At 37.9% G+C, this 16183-nt stretch overlaps 1 protein-coding gene across 3 annotated transcripts in view; it reads right to left on the reverse strand.

Moving 5' to 3' along the window:
- luzp1 (leucine zipper protein 1) overlaps positions 1 to 16183 on the reverse strand; it is a 66072-nt gene that overhangs the window by 34382 nt on the left and 15507 nt on the right. The window contains exon 2 of one of the 3 annotated variants that reach the window (XM_055171502.2): positions 13706 to 13800. The exons of the other annotated variants lie outside the window; for them this stretch is intronic. The gene's annotated coding sequence lies outside the window, so the exon portion shown is untranslated. The remainder of the gene's footprint in view (positions 1 to 13705; positions 13801 to 16183) is intronic. 3 annotated transcript variants of the gene reach the window in all.

Consider the following 16183-nt stretch of genomic DNA (forward strand, 5'->3'; position numbering starts at 1 on the left):
CTGAGTACACGGAGTCCTAGTTTTCCTCATCTACTTTGTACTTCGTGATCAACAAACAAAACAAAATAATACTTTAATTGCATAGCTAAACCTGTGATGGTTTTCTGTGATGGGAAAGAAACGTAAGCCACCAGACGGGTGCTTGTTCTCCCGACAGCATCAAGCTTCTCATGCTAACACATTGACCCCAGAGGATCTTATGAAAAACTTTCCATAATTTTACTCAAAGTCAACGAAAGTCGAGCAGGACCAAAAACATTTTACAGCCTATCGCTGTGAAAGACGTTAGGCGACGAAGTCAAGTAACCGCAATGACAGTGATCTTAATATGACAAAGTAAGTGTTTTGATTAATGACATTAATGTTTATATTTTTAATTAGTGTGTACAACTAGTCAACTAAATGAATATAACATGGCAAAGATGAATGCACATTTATATAGGCTATTGATTCAATAGATTTATAGCATTTTAAATAAAAACTTATTGCATTTTGTGGAAAAAATAATCCGTTTTTATAATAAATCTTTGAAAATCAAGTTATGGATTTGAATTTTTTATGTTTTTATAACCTAAAGATGCTATGTGAAAGTTTGTAACAGAAAATAGTTGTTTTCATCTTGTCACTCTCTTGGTATAGAAAACACGTTTTTACCAAAATTTGTCAAAATGGATTTATTGCGTTTTGGAACCAAACTCTTCAAATACACTTCAGGAATAGCTTTTGCATAAGTGTGAGCCTTACATAATCCATGTCAAGCATCTGGCTCAAATGGATAGTGGATAAAACAAGAGTGAAAGAAAAAAGGGGAACAAGAAAGATGCCAAGCCTTAATGTGAAAAGTACGATTTGCTTGTATCATGTCCTTATAAGGTCTGAAAAGAGTCTCTCTCTAAATCCATCTGGTGGTTGGTAGGAGCTAAAAACACAATACAGCAACCCAAACAGATAAAACTACTCAATTAAAGATTTTCCTGAGCGAGAGAGAGAGAGAAAGAGAGAGAGAGAGAGAGATGCAATCAAAGTGGGTGGGCTTATAATATGCTTGACCTTTAACACCATCTGCCCCATCCTGAATGAAGTAGAATGGATAAAAAGATTTGCTTGTATGCATGGTATGTTTTTGCAGATTTCTCCACTACCCTAAAAATTTGGGTGGACACACACATACACGCAAAACACACACAGAAGAGCTGTAATCTGTTAATGGGACACTTAAAAGCCATTTTGAAGTATAACGGTCTTAGAATCGCACAAGCACACAAACAACGCAACACAACTTCCCAAACCGTCAACATTCCCAATTCTTGGGAAGTTCAAGAAACTGCCTCATCCTCAAGTAAAGTTACTGGACATTGGGTAAACTGTCTGGGAATATTCTGATAGCCATCGGAAATCTGCTTGCTCGGCCTACTTTGGACAAACACTTCTAAAAGAATTCTGCAGCATGGCTTTTCCGGTTTCACCAAACCCTCAGCAGGAGGTTGCGTCCATATCCTATTATGGGTGGGAAATGAGTCAGGCCACAGTCATGTAGTTCCAGGCAGCGAGGCTGACAGACTGACAGCTCTGAGTCGTGAGTAGAAACAGAAATAATAATTGTTAACTGACTGATTGCACCATTTATGAAAGACATATGACTGGTCTGTGTATATATAGAACGTGACTAAGAATTTTAAGAACGGACATTAATGAGCAATATGAGTTTGTTAAAATTCCTATTCAGTACTTTAAATATCCACATTTTGGGTTTTAGTTCATACGTATAAGCTTTTAAGGTCATCTACTGTACGAGTAAAGGCTCATTTATGCTTTTGCATCGTAGTCTTTAAGGCGTAGGCTACATGGCAGTTTAATTTATACCTTTGCGTCATTATTCGCAATGATGTGCAATTACACATGCAGATGGCTAGTAGGCAGTGTCCACGAATGGTACAGGTGTAACCTAGGGTATCAAAAACCAAAGAAGAACCTGCTTGATGTGTACATTGTTGGAGACGGATAAGGGCCAATTCACACCGGATGCGTGGCGTATCTGTTGCGTGTTAGTTGCGTGGCGGCTATATACATATATATATACATACATACATACATATATATATATATATATATATACATACATATATATTAGTGCTGGGCGATTTGGCCTAAAAATAAAATCTCCGATTTTATTTTTTTTAATTCGACTTCCGATTTTTTCCGATTCCCCCCCCCCCACTTATTAAGAAAAGCAATAAGTACAAACGGCAGACAACTTAAAGCAAATTTTGACAAATGTACAAGACAAGACAAATGTAACCCCCATTTTTTAGATGAATAATAAATAAATAAACACCCTCTTGGAATCAAAGTCCCAGCTGTGTTTTAAGTCACACTTTGTAGTCTAGAGACTAAAAGGAGACAAACATTAACCTTGAGAGTAGCACCATTTTTGAAAGCATTAAAAATACATTAAAATCTGAGTAAAACTAGACAGTGAATTTTTTCATTGTATCTAGCCCAAACAATGCAACAACATACAGGGATACATGGCATGAACATGCACTGCATTTACTCTTAGCAGAATAAAATATTTCAAACCAAAAACAGAAAAAATACTCTGTCTTTAATTGCACTTTGCATAGAATTTTAAATAACAACATAAAGTTTATGTCGGTTGTTGCTGAATAAAAGGACAGCTCCTCCAGTTCTTTGCTGACTTTCGCTCATGTGATGTTGTACAGCTGGGGCAAGGCGACTTCACTGAAGTACTTGCGGCTGGGTAGCTCGTATCTGGGGTCTAAGGTTTTAATCAAATTAATAAACCCCGTCTTCTCTACGGTATATATGGGTACCATGTCTTTGGCTATGTACAAAGCGACCGCTTCAGTGATTGTTCTCCACCGTGCCCCTTTCCTCTCATATGCGGTGCCTTTTGCAAAGGATTCCGCTACAGTTAGCTGTTTTTTAGCAGTTTGTCGGTCGCTGGGGTTTTGTTCGTCACGGAGAGACTGGCATTTTTCATATTCGGCTGGATGTCTCTGTTTCAGGTGTTGGAATAGGTTTGTGGTGCTGCTGCCTTTGACTGCAATGGGCTTTAGGCAAATGTTGCAGCGCGGGGTCTCTTGCTCCACGTCTGTCGCAGCAAACCCATACCAGTTCCAAACAACAGATGATTTTATTCCTTTCTTTGGAACAAACTTCCCACTCTCGCCGGTAGCCATGTTGTCGCTTGCTGTTGCCGTTTCGTGTGTTTGTGCTATGATGATGATGATGTCGCTTGCTGATGCTGTTTCACGTGTGCTATGATGTTGTTGATGTTGCTATAATAACGCTACGGAAGCCCCGGGCAGCCAAAAATGCGCCATTACAAAAAAATTGAATTACTTATTTTTTAAATCGCCCACAACAAAAAATTCGAATTAATTCATTAAATCGATTTTTCGCCCAGGCCTAATATATATATATATATATTAGGGGTGTAACGGTACGTGTATTCGAACCGGACCGTTTCGGTTCAGGGCTTTCGGCACGGTGCACACGTGCACCGAAAGGCCGAATGCATTTTGTGTGCGCCTGTGCGGAACATAATACGTGCGTTTCCGCACGAACATATTAAGTGGCGGAAGTCTCCGCGTTCAGCGCAAGTCTTCTGTCAAACATATAACATAATTCGGCCCGCAGAAAGATTTTTATTTACTTAGATGTATATCCGTTTGATTATTGATGTAAACGTTTACGTGTCGTATCTAAAAGCGCATGTTAAACGCGTGTCAACGCGCTGCTTTGTTCTTTCAAAAGTGCGTGAGAGGATGCGCGCCTTTCGTTGGTACGCATTCATGAGACGCGCTTTCTGTGACAGCGAGAATAAGGAATGTGTGATCAGATTTTTCATCTGCATATCACGTCAATCATATCATTGTGCCAATGCGATCAGCTGGTCGGGACAGAGAAGAGCTGTAACCCGGGATTACTCAGCTGTTACTCAGCTGCGGAGGGGTTCGTTACAGCTTACATTGACGACACAAGCAAAGATTAGGAGAAACATGCAAAAGATCAAAGATGGCTAGGTATGCAACTCACTAATCTCAAAATGAATGTATAATAAGTATATCATCATGTTGCTTGCTATGCAGTTACACATAGAGCAGTAATATTATTTTTATACAGAGATGGTACATAGCCAATTCAATACTGTGAGGTAAACAATCCAAAATAAATCAAATCAGAACATTTTTGGTGGCAAAAATGTAGGCTAATAGTTCATAAATGTATTCGGGAATTGAATTTGTTAGTTCAAGGTTTTAGTAGAAAAAGTTTAAGAGAAGGTTAAGAAAAGAGTTACCTTCTGTTATAAAATAATGTAAAAAAAGAACTTTGCAGTAGTATTTTATTTATTATTTTTTCATTTTATATATATTTTATATGTTATATTTTAATAAAAAGTGTTTAAAAAAGTGTAAACAAATTGTAAAAAAAAGTTTATAGTAATAAACAACCTGCAGTTTAATGTTTGCATTTCTCCCTTACTGTACCGAAAATGAACCGAACCGTGGCTTCAAAACCGGGGTTCGCACCGAACCGTGATTTTTGCATACTGTTACACCCCTAATATATATATATATATATATATATATATATATATAAAATGATTAAACTAATGACAGGGAAAAGAACACACATATATCAGGACCTATTTAACTGGCTGGACAGGAGAGACTTTGATCTGACCACAGTGACGTCAGGCAAGGAAATGAATAAATATTTTTAAATGGTGTGAGGTGACATTAGGATTGGTGGGAAAATGATGAGGGTGCGTGAGAGAGAAAGAAAGTGATACAGAAGAGATGCATAAGCGGTGATGGTACCAAGCTGTGTTGTTATGAGTTTTAGGTTGTTTGTTTATGAGTTGCTGTGTGTGTACAGTCCCAGCAAACCTCGATTAACACAACAAGCCAAAATCAACAACATTCCACTTTTCCTCAAAGTCCTCAAACTAATCACGGTCCAAATGGCTCGTCTTGGAGGCCTAAACCACAACATCTATCAGACCCAACAGAAAAACTATGAGGTGAAAAGAGAAGAAGATCTGGTAAATCTATGCTGCTTTGTACTTGTTTTGAGAAAGTATGTGCGAGAGAGGTACATAGAGAGCCTGTACGTTCATGTCTGAGAACATGTATATTTTCACTGATCACAGAGGAAAATAATCTAGTGCAGAAGGGCCTTGAGTTTGCATGCTGGGAGTAAGAGAGAGAGAAAGAGAGATAGAGAGAGAGACATATGGTGAGAAAAAAAAGATATAGGAAGAAAGAAAATTAAGGCTCCTGCAAGCTCAAACAGGCAACCATCTCCAAGAACCTCAAAGTGATCCAAACCAGAGCTCTTCAGCATTAAAGACATGGTGATATATAAACCCAGACTCTAGAAGTAAGGAAAGCAATTATGGAGGCATCTCAGTCTGGATTTGAAAGTACTCTTTAAAATCCAGGACGTTGGGAGGTTGCCACATCATGGTATTTGTTTATTCCTAAATCATGAAACATCTTAACATCTTTTTTGATCTTTTGCCTTCAAGTCTTAAAGGAAAACACTACTGTTTTTTAATATTACCATGTTCTTACCTCAACTTAGATGAATTAATACATATCTATCTTTTTTCAATGTGTGCACTTAATCATCGTATAGCGCGTTGTGAATGTGTTAGCATTTAGCCTAGCCCCATTCATTCCTATGGCTCCAAACAGGGATGAATTTAAGCCACCAAACACTTCCAGGTTTTCCCTATTTAAAGACTGTTACACTGAAAAAACGAACTTTTTGGTGTAGTAATATTATTAGATTAACTCTCATAATTTCTACATAATATTAACATTTATTGAGAACTAGATGTTCCTAAGTAAAATGATGATAAATACACAATTTATTCATGTAAAAAATGAACTGTGTGGGAATAGTAAGTCTTATTAGATATTTTCTTGTATTATTTAACTGTTTTGTAGTCACTGCACATAGTCCTAAAATAATTAAGTACATTTTAATCAAAAACTTTAGCAGGTTCAAGTAAAAAATCTTAGTTCATTTTACTTAAAAATGTTAAATCCATTAAACTAAAAAATCTAAGTAAAATTTACTTACACTTATTTGCACATGTTGTAAGGAATACCCACAATTCTTGGCGCCTGAATATTTTTATTTTTTAAGCTTTATCACAGAATAAGAACTGATAAGAACTTTAACTATAATATTTGTTAGCAAAATGTCATAAAGGTTTAAGCCAGGGGTCTCAAACTCCCGGCCCGCGGGCCATTTGCGGCCCGCCCTCCCCCTCTCTGCGGCCCGCGTCACCTTTCAAAAATATAACATAATCTGGCCCGCAGAAAAATTTTCATTTACTTTGTTTTATATTCGTTTGATTTTTGATTTAAACGTTCTAGTGTTCGTTCACATGTCGCGTCTAACAACGCGTTAAAACGAGTCAAAGCATTTACTTGTGCTCGGGAGCGGAAGTTGCGCTCCGTGGCGTGGGTCGCGTCACCCGTTGCTACGCAGCCATGAACCACGCGCTCCGTATGTCGAGGATAACGGAATGCGTGATCGGATTTTAATTCCTCAACTGAACCTCGCGTCAATCATATAATTGTCACCATGCGATCAGTTAATCTGGTCGGGACTTTGTAGTGTTTGTCCAGAGAAGATTTGTTACTTCCGGGAAGATCGAGCTGCGGTGGGCTTAGTTCACATCAACAAGTCACAGCATCTAATGGAGACACCGCATAGAGAGGCAGAGCGCTAGATGTAATGCAACACATTTTAAACTACAGATAAGAAAAGAGCCATCAAAGTGCCCAGGTTAAGAAAAGAGAAAAGATGTGGAGAAATGTACAGAAGATTAAAGTATGTATACTGCTATATATAATGAAGTATAATATATTATCATGTAGCTTACTATTCAATTACACATAGAGCAGTATTATTATTTTTTTTTTATCCAACTAGCTTATATAACATGGACTACCCATTCAAAAGTTATGGGATCACTTTCACTTATTAATATTTTCCCACATATAATAGAAAATTAATTAAAACTGAAATAACAAAGAACATAATGAAGTCAATACTATGACTGAAAACAATCCAAAATAAATCAAAACAGAAACACTTACTGGTGGTAATTTTTTATAATAGTTTATAAATGTATACAGAAATTTAATTTGTTAGTTTAGTGCAAGGTTATAATAGGTCTTAGTTAAGATAAGGTCAAGAAAAGATTTACTTACTTTTATAAAGTAATGTATATTAAAAAGATAAAACCACTGCTTATATATTTTCAAGTATTATTATACATTAAATAATAGAAATTAAACATGACATTTACAGAAATATTGTACTTTGAATGTTAAAATAGCACTGCGGCCCCCCGATGAAATTTCTGTCTTAGAAATGGCCCCAAGCCAGTTTGAGTTTGAGACCCCTGGTTTAAGCTATTGATGTTGTTTTGTTGTAAATAATAATTTTGTGAAGTCACTGTTCAGGTGATCAGTGTTTCTTTACATGAACCCTGTTCAGAATTTGTACCCTGTATTGTAATTCTCTCTATAGTGCTGATAATGCATGTCAGAAACACAGTTTGTGTGTGTTTCTGTTCCGAATCAAGTTTATGAATTTAGTCATGAATTTTGTGTTATAATGCCATTTATAACACTAAAAATAACTAGGTCCATAGGAAAATAACAAACAGAAAATACGATTTATTTAATATTATTAGGACAGCAATGCTTCAATTTTCAAAAAAACCTAATAGGCTTTTACCTAAATGATTAAAATAAATCTAACTTCTAAATAAAATAATTAAGTAACATTTAATTAATTATTTAACATATGTTTTATCATGCAATTTTAAGTAAATTTTATTTGATTTTAGTAGGTAAGTTTTACTTATAAAAAAGCAGTAAATTTTACTTTAAAAAAGTTCGTGCAAATTGTTACGAGGATTTTTAAAGTACATTTTACAAGTTGTTTTTTTTCAGTGTACATGAGCAATTACACGAATAAGTATGGTGCCACAAAATAATTTTTTTGTTTGGAGCCATAGGAATGAATGGGGCTAGGCTAAATGCTAACACATTTACAACGCGCTGTACAAAGATTAAAAGTGCACTCATTGAAAAAAGATAGACATGTATTAATTCATCTAAGTTGAGGTAAGAACATAGTAAAATATTGAAAAACTGTGGTGTTTCCTTTAACTGGAAGAAGCTATTTAAATACATAAACAAAAGTTAAAGGAATAATACACAAATATTTATAATAGTGTTGTCACGGTACAAAAACTTCAGTAGTTGGCACCAATACCCGTCAAAATTCATGGTTCTTCTCGGTACGCACAATGCAAACGCAAGAAAACTAAAGCTTACCTGCTTGAACTTCAATAAATTCAGGTGTCCGCCTTTAATGTGTTTCTGCATTTCATTCCCGACTGACTACATACAGCGCATCAGTTCTTCTGGGTGGACCTGGTTCTGCTGTGGTTTAGGAACACGGCATCCATCAAATTAATGTTGGGCATGTCTACTGAATGTCTAGTGTACTTGTACACAGCCACTGATGTTAGCACTTACTGGTTTAAGGCAAGCAAGTTTGCCACCAGTACAAAGCCAAATTTTCCAACCCACAATCACTATTTTGTTGGTGGAAACATGGAGAACAGGGCCAGGTTCCATCACCAACACCATGTCAGTAGAAATGGAGTATGAAAACAACAGCATCCTTTCATTTTATTGGTGAACACAAGTAATTGTGTCTCTGGATCACTCACTATTATTTAATGGTATACTCATATACTTATATAGATATATAATCAAAATATAATCTTAAATCAGTGAGAATGCATTGAACTATACTAACAAGTACCAAAAGACCCTGCTGACATGAGTCATTTGAACAATGTGCATAATGAACTTCTTTATTTAAAGAGCAACAAACTGACAAAACATTGAAGTAGAAAAATAGTCATGTGGTTATTTTGCCATTTTTAGGCTGAGGGTTGATGATGGATTAGGACTCCAGATGCAGAGTAAAATGATAGTCAGGTAGGTCTTGGGCCCCCATATCTCTCTTGGCCCCATGTTTCCTCCTGCATCTCTACACACTTGATAGAGCTACACAGTTAAAGGATTACTCCACTTTCTTACAAAAATCCTGAAAATACCCCCTTGTCATCCAAAATGTTGATGTCTTTTTTTGTTCGGTCGAGAAGAAATTAAGTGTTTTGAGGAAAACATTCCAGGATTTTTCTCAATTTAATAGACTTTATGGGACCCCAACAGTTTAAAGTTTAAATGCAGTTTAAAATTGCAGTTTCAATGCAGCTTCGAATGGTCACGCGTTACATATGTAAATGCACATTTGTGGACCATTTTAAACAATAAACTGACACCAAGACATTAATTAGTATCATTCCACATACAACTATGTTGGAACGGTCCATTTTCTCCACACTTGTAAACACTGAGGTGGTAGTTTTTGCATTCATCATCCGTGACCTTTTGACGTGATAACGCATTACGTGAGGTTGCGCTGGCGCGTCACACGACTGGTGCAAGATGACAAGTTGCGGCATTTTGCTAGATAAGACCCTTGTGCCATGTTTGGGATTGTTTAGCAGTGGTTCCAAACTTTTTCAGCGTGCCCCCCGAAAGAAAATTTATGACAAAAACTGTTTTCAAATGTAATATTTTAATTAAACAAAACACATAAAAGTATACCTAGTAGTGCTGTTGGTTAGTTGGCTTATTATTTTTTAGGTTTAATTACACAGAATTCATGATAAATGAATGTATTTTATAAAATGTCATAAAACTGGGGCCCCCCTGCACCATCTCGCGGCCCCCAGTTTGAAAACCACTGGTTTAGAGCCCTTTAAAGCTGCGTTGAAACTGCAATTTTAAACTGCATTTAAAGTGTTGTTGGGGTCTAAAAAAGTCTATTAAATTGAGAAAAATCCTGAAATATGTTTCTTAAAAAACCTAAAGGGGACATTAACAAAGTCAAAAGACTTCAAATGATGTCAAATAAATCTTTGGTGTCCCCAGATTACATAAGTGAAGCTTTAGCTCAAAATACCATATAGATCATTTATTATATCATGTTAAAATTGCCACTTAGGAGTGAGCGAAAATTAGCAATTTTTGGTGTGTCCTTTTAAATGCAAATGAGCTGATCTCTGCACTAAACGGCAGTGCCGTGGTTGGTATTATCCCCTTCTGACATCACAGGGGAAGCTAAATTACAATGACCTATTTTTTTACATGCTTGCAGAGAAGTTACTGGGTTGATCTTTTTTATATTTTCTAGGTTGATAGAAGCACTATGGACATTAATTATAGCACTTAAACACTGAAAAAGACAGATTTTCATGATATGTCCCCTTTAATTCCTCCTTGTCTGAACAAAGAAAGACATATTGAATGAGATGGGGGTGAATAAATTATCTAAATGAACTAATCCTTTCAGACCAATATAAAGTACTTTAAATGTACAGTGAAGTACTTCAGTGTGTGGGGGGCAATTGCACACCATATTCTTAAACAGAATATTCCTGAATTAGCACTTTTCACATTTTGTGGCAATACTTATCATCATCACAAGGGCAACCATAATCATAATTGTGATTATTTTGTCAATAATTATGTAGCTCTACTTGATTGCCCTTTCTCAGTTTCTCTATCTGTCTTAGACATGCGTTTACTAGAGCAAGTTTCTTGTGCAGAGAAGAGGAACATGTTTCATGAATTGTCTGGGATTGAATTTCCCATGTGTTCTGTTTACATGCCGCTTCCTGTTTCAAAGAGTCTGTGCTGCTTTCCCCTCTCATAACTGCCCAGAGCACCAGGCCCACCACAGCTCAGGATTTATGAAAACCAGCTTCAAGATGTTGATACAGGTGCCTCGGCCACCACTCTCTCTCTCTCAAAACCTCTTTCTACTCCTTTGATTTCTATCTATTCATCTAGTTTTGTCTCCCATATGTTTTTGCTCCAGAGACAGATCTTTTGTGAACCAGGCACATAATGTTAAATTCTCTTTGGGACAGAAAACCTTTAGGATGAAAAAGATAAACTTGCTTCTTGTGTAATTAGTCAGTAAAGAATTTGTTTAAGGAATAAAATGGCAGACGGTCTATTTAGCACTTTAGACCTTAGACAGACTGACAGCTCTTAATCCAATTACCTTGTAACCAATTGACAGGAAGTGGGATGCTCAGTGTGCATGTGTAACGTGTACAGCGGCCATTCCTATGCTAATGTGGGTCACCAGGCATCACAGATACTTCAGAAAGCCTGGCTTGATGCCATAAGCGTTGTCAAGGTTACCATGACATCAATGTTTTTTATTCAATTCAGCAGGGGCTTGTGCCTCTTTTAGAGATAAGAACCAGCTTGTTGCAGTGACGCACAGAGGTGGGCACACGTTAACAAAACATAGCAGATCACACTGTCCGAATTACACAGCAGAACACAGAGTCCAAATCACCCAGCAAAATGTAGCATCTAAACTACCCATCAAAACAGTTAAACAAAAGTAACAGTGCACAACCTCTAAAGTGCTCAGTGAAACACAACCCTTAAATGACAGAGCAGAACACAAGATCTAAACTAAACAGTGGAACACAGTCCCCAAATGTATGGCTAAATTACAAAACAGTATAGTGACTTTAAAGTATACAGTGGAGCACAGCTTTTAAATTACACAGTAAAACACAGCCTCTTAACGTCACAGCAGAACTCACCATCTAAACTACACAGTGAAACACAGCTTCTAAACTACATAGTAGAATACAACCTCTAAACTACACAGTGAAACACACAGCCTCAAAATCTACATAGTAGAACACAACCTCTAAACTACACAGTCAAACACACAGCCTCTAAACTACATAGAACACAACCTCTAAACCACACAGTGAAACACAGCCTCTAAACTGCACAGTGAAACACAACCCTTTAAACTAGAACCATAAACTACACAGCAGAACACAGCCTCTGAACTACACAGTGAAACAAAACTCTTTAAACTAGATCTATAAACTAAACAGCAGAACACAGCCGTTGAACTACACAGAACAACACAGCCTCTAAACTAGAACTATACACTACACAGCAGAACACAGCCTCCAAACTACACAATAAAACACAACTTCTAAACTGCACAGTGAAACACAACCCTTTAAACTAGAACCATAAACTACACAGCAGAACACAGCCTCTGAACTACACAGTGAAACAAAACTTCTAAACTACAGAGTGAATTATAACTCATTAAAGTAGAACCACAAACTACACAGCAGAACACAGCCTCTGAACTACACAGTAAAACACAACTTCTAAAGTACAGAGTGAATTATAACTCATTAAACTAGAACTATAAACTACACGGCGGAACACAGCCTCTAACCTACACGGCGGAACACAGCCTCTAACCTACACGGCGGAACACAGCCTCTAACCTACACGGCGGAACACAGCCTCTAACCTACACGGCGGAACACAGCCTCTAACCTACACGGCGGAACACAGCCTCTAACCTACACGGCGGAACACAGCCTCTAAGCTACACGGCGGAACACAGCCTCTAAGCTACACAGCGGAACACAGCCTCTAAGCTACACAGTTTAACACAGCCTCTAAGCTACACAGTGGAACACAGCCTCTAAGCTACACAGTGGAACACAGCCTCTAAGCTACACAGTGGAACACAGCCTCTAAACTACACAGTGGAACACAGCCTCTAAGCTACACAGCGGAACACAGCCTCTAAGCTACACAGTTTAACACAGCCTCTAAGCTACACAGTGGAACACAGCCTCTAAGCTACACAGTGGAACACAGCCTCTAAGCTACACAGTGGAACACAGCCTCTAAACTACACAGTGGAACACAGCCTCTAAGCTACACAGTGGAACACAGCCTCTAAGCTACACAGTGGAACACAGCCTCTAAGCTACACAGTGGAACACAGCCTCTAAGCTACACAGTGGAACACAGCCTCTAAGCTACACAGTGGAACACAGCCTCTAAGCTACACAGTGGAACACAGCCTCTAACCAACACAGTGGAACACAGCCTCTAACCAACACAGTGGAACACAGCCTCTAACCTACAGAGTGGAACACAGCCTCTAAACTACATAGAGGAACACAGCTTCTAAACTACAGAGTGAAACAAAGCATCTAAAAAGACATGGGAGAACACAACCTCTGAACTGCACAGTAAAGCACAACCTCTAAACTACACAGGTAAACACAGCCTCTTAATAAAACTGAACATAGAAGAACACAGCATTACAAAGCAGTGCAGCTCTAAACTACCTGCCCAAAAGCAGCATCTAAACTACACAGAAGAAACCAATGACTAAACTACATGGCCTGTAAAGTATACAAAATATAGAGTTCAAATTACACAGCAGAATACAACCTCCAAAACCAGCTTTTAAAGCAGAAAAAAAGAAAAAGAGGATAAAGTCACAAATCACTTGACATGTGTCAAATCACTTGACTCACAGGCACAAAAGTGCAGTTGTCCTTCTCTTTCTTTAAACAACAATCAAGCACCAAAAAATTTTATCATAGCAAACCACCCAACTGCTCCATTATTATCTACAACAATGTTCTTTATTTCGTTATGCTTTAAGAAACAGAAGGAAGCAGAAGTGGACTGTAACTTACCCAGTTCATGAACTGTAAAATTCCCAAAGTAATCCATGGGCTCTCTCAAGGGTAAGATCCCTGTCCACATGACAAGCTGTTAAAACCCAGAGTTTCTGCTGAGACAGGTTTGATTTGTTTAATGGCCAAACTCATGCTGTTTTTCTCTAGTAAATGCTCATGTAAGTTACTTTCAAGTCTTTTGCACAACCAGGATTCTAGGTATCACACAGCAAACACGTACAAGTTTCTTTCAAAGAACGTTCTAGTTGGAGAGGCGGGAAAATGTAGGCCTTAAAGCAAGCAGGTTGGCTTCTAAAAAATGCTAACTATGCCCCTTTTTCCCCTCTTCCTCCCTTATAGAGTCCAACCCAATTTAACCATCCAACCCAGAGCATTCCAGTGTTCTTCAACCCTTTTAACAAAACACTCTGCACTCACAAACACAGAGAGAAAGAGAGACGTCAAACGCATTAATAACACAACTTTCCACTCAGCTGACCCAGACATCCCTTTTAAGGGCAAGCGGTTCAGATTTCTCTTTTCATTAAGTTCCAAAAATACCTCAGGAACAAGAGCAGGGAAGAGAAATCATTTTGCTGCCCGCCTGGTTTGAATTGACAACTTGTGGCTTTGATGACTAGAAAAGAAAACGGGCTTTACAGACTTGGACGGACCCGATAAAAGCCCACTGAGGCCACAGCCAGAAAATATATGAGCCGGTCTAGAGGATTCAGAACAGAAGTAATGTGACATAGGAATTTACAAGAAGGATATTTCAACTTTTTTCCTCTTTTACTACTTCTGCAACAAATTTGAAGATCCATGCCCTGGGGAAACACTTAAGACGTGTAAAATGTTTCTCATGTTTCGAATGCCATCCTGTCCATTTAAGGCCTGAAAATCTCAAGTTATTTTTTTTCAAGAGGAAACCTTGGGTATGTTGGCAAATTGAGTTTATGATTGCAACACCAATAAACTAAGATTCCAGATGGAGCAAATAAGTTGTTTAGAGTAGACTAGGGATGCACCGAATGACCGACCATAAATCGGAACCTATTTTGTGTTTAATTTCTGCCGATTTGTATCACAAAGCTGTTATATAAATGCGCCTCTGAAGGGAAAAGTATTGATTGCATATTTTTTCGTCTTATCTCAGTATAATGTCTGATAAAATGCTGTTTATAAGCACACATGCCTGCTTTGCTTACAGGGTAACCCTGGTAACCGCTGTATAAGCACCTCTCTCTCTCTCACCGTCTCTCTCTCTCTCTCTCTCTCTCATCACCATAATGGGACGCGCCACTCACTCATAATACAAACACATGACAAGAAAGGTCGTACAACCGTAAAAGACTTGTTTCATCAAAAAAAAAAATTAGAAAGCCCATTTCAATTATTTATATTACAAGACATCAAGCTGTCAATCATTCTCTCTCCTCTCTATAGTGGTAAATTATTTCATTCATATTAATTTATTCATCATCAATTAACAGACCAATTTTCTGTTATCATGTGAAATATGTTGCGCTGTACAGCGCCATCTTTAGTCCTGTAGGCAGATTGTTCACATTTACAGGGTTCCCACACCTTAGTTAACTTCAAATTCAAGGACCTTTCAAGAACTTTCCAGGTCCAAAACCCGGAGGTACCCAGGGGTAAGTGTGTCAATGTGTATATCAAATTCAACCAATATTGAAGCATGGGGGGGGGGGGTCGCACACCGGACGTGCAGCGCCATTCTTAAAAAAAAAAAAACATAACGCATTGTTTTCTATGAGTGTACGCACACAGGCGCAACCTGTGACTCTGGACACTGCTCAAATCCCTGTCGCACCACAGAGCGCCACTCACATAGTTTAACATTAAATAACATCATATTTGTCCCAAATCGTTAGCGATTAACATTGGCTGCTAACGTACATTTGGCATTTTGAACTATTCTGACTAAGCTCACGCTATTAAATGTGCACTTCCGGTGTACGATACCTCTGAGTTGTCCTAGACGCGACTTGACGCGGCGCTGCGCGTTTGGTGTGCGACCCCCTTTAACGACAAAGACAGGGTGACACGGGAGCCAGGAAGTATATCGCTAGTAAAAATATTGCTATTAAAGACGGCGTTACAGGGATGCAGAAAGTATGGCAAGGGAGACGCAGCGTCTTGTTCCCTTCTCAGGTTGCATACGTAACCCGAGACGTTTTCATGTGTCAAACACAACTATGCAAAAAAGCATTTTGTTATGAATAAACATTCGCATCCAAAAGATACAACCATTTAAAGCGAACAGTTTAGCACATGTGCTTAAAAGTCTAGAATTTTTATGATATTATTATCCTACACTACACGGGGAATTATATGGATTTTTTTCTAGAAAACTTCTTGCATAAAATAGATTCAACCACTTTCAATGACCTGTATCTATGTATGAATATTTTCATAAACTTCCCAGGGCCTTGAATTATTCCCCCCAGATTCCCAAATTTTCAAGGATTTCTA

This window comes from Misgurnus anguillicaudatus, chromosome 7, assembly GCF_027580225.2.
Source record: "Misgurnus anguillicaudatus chromosome 7, ASM2758022v2, whole genome shotgun sequence".
Taxonomy (NCBI): Eukaryota; Metazoa; Chordata; class Actinopteri; order Cypriniformes; family Cobitidae; genus Misgurnus; species Misgurnus anguillicaudatus.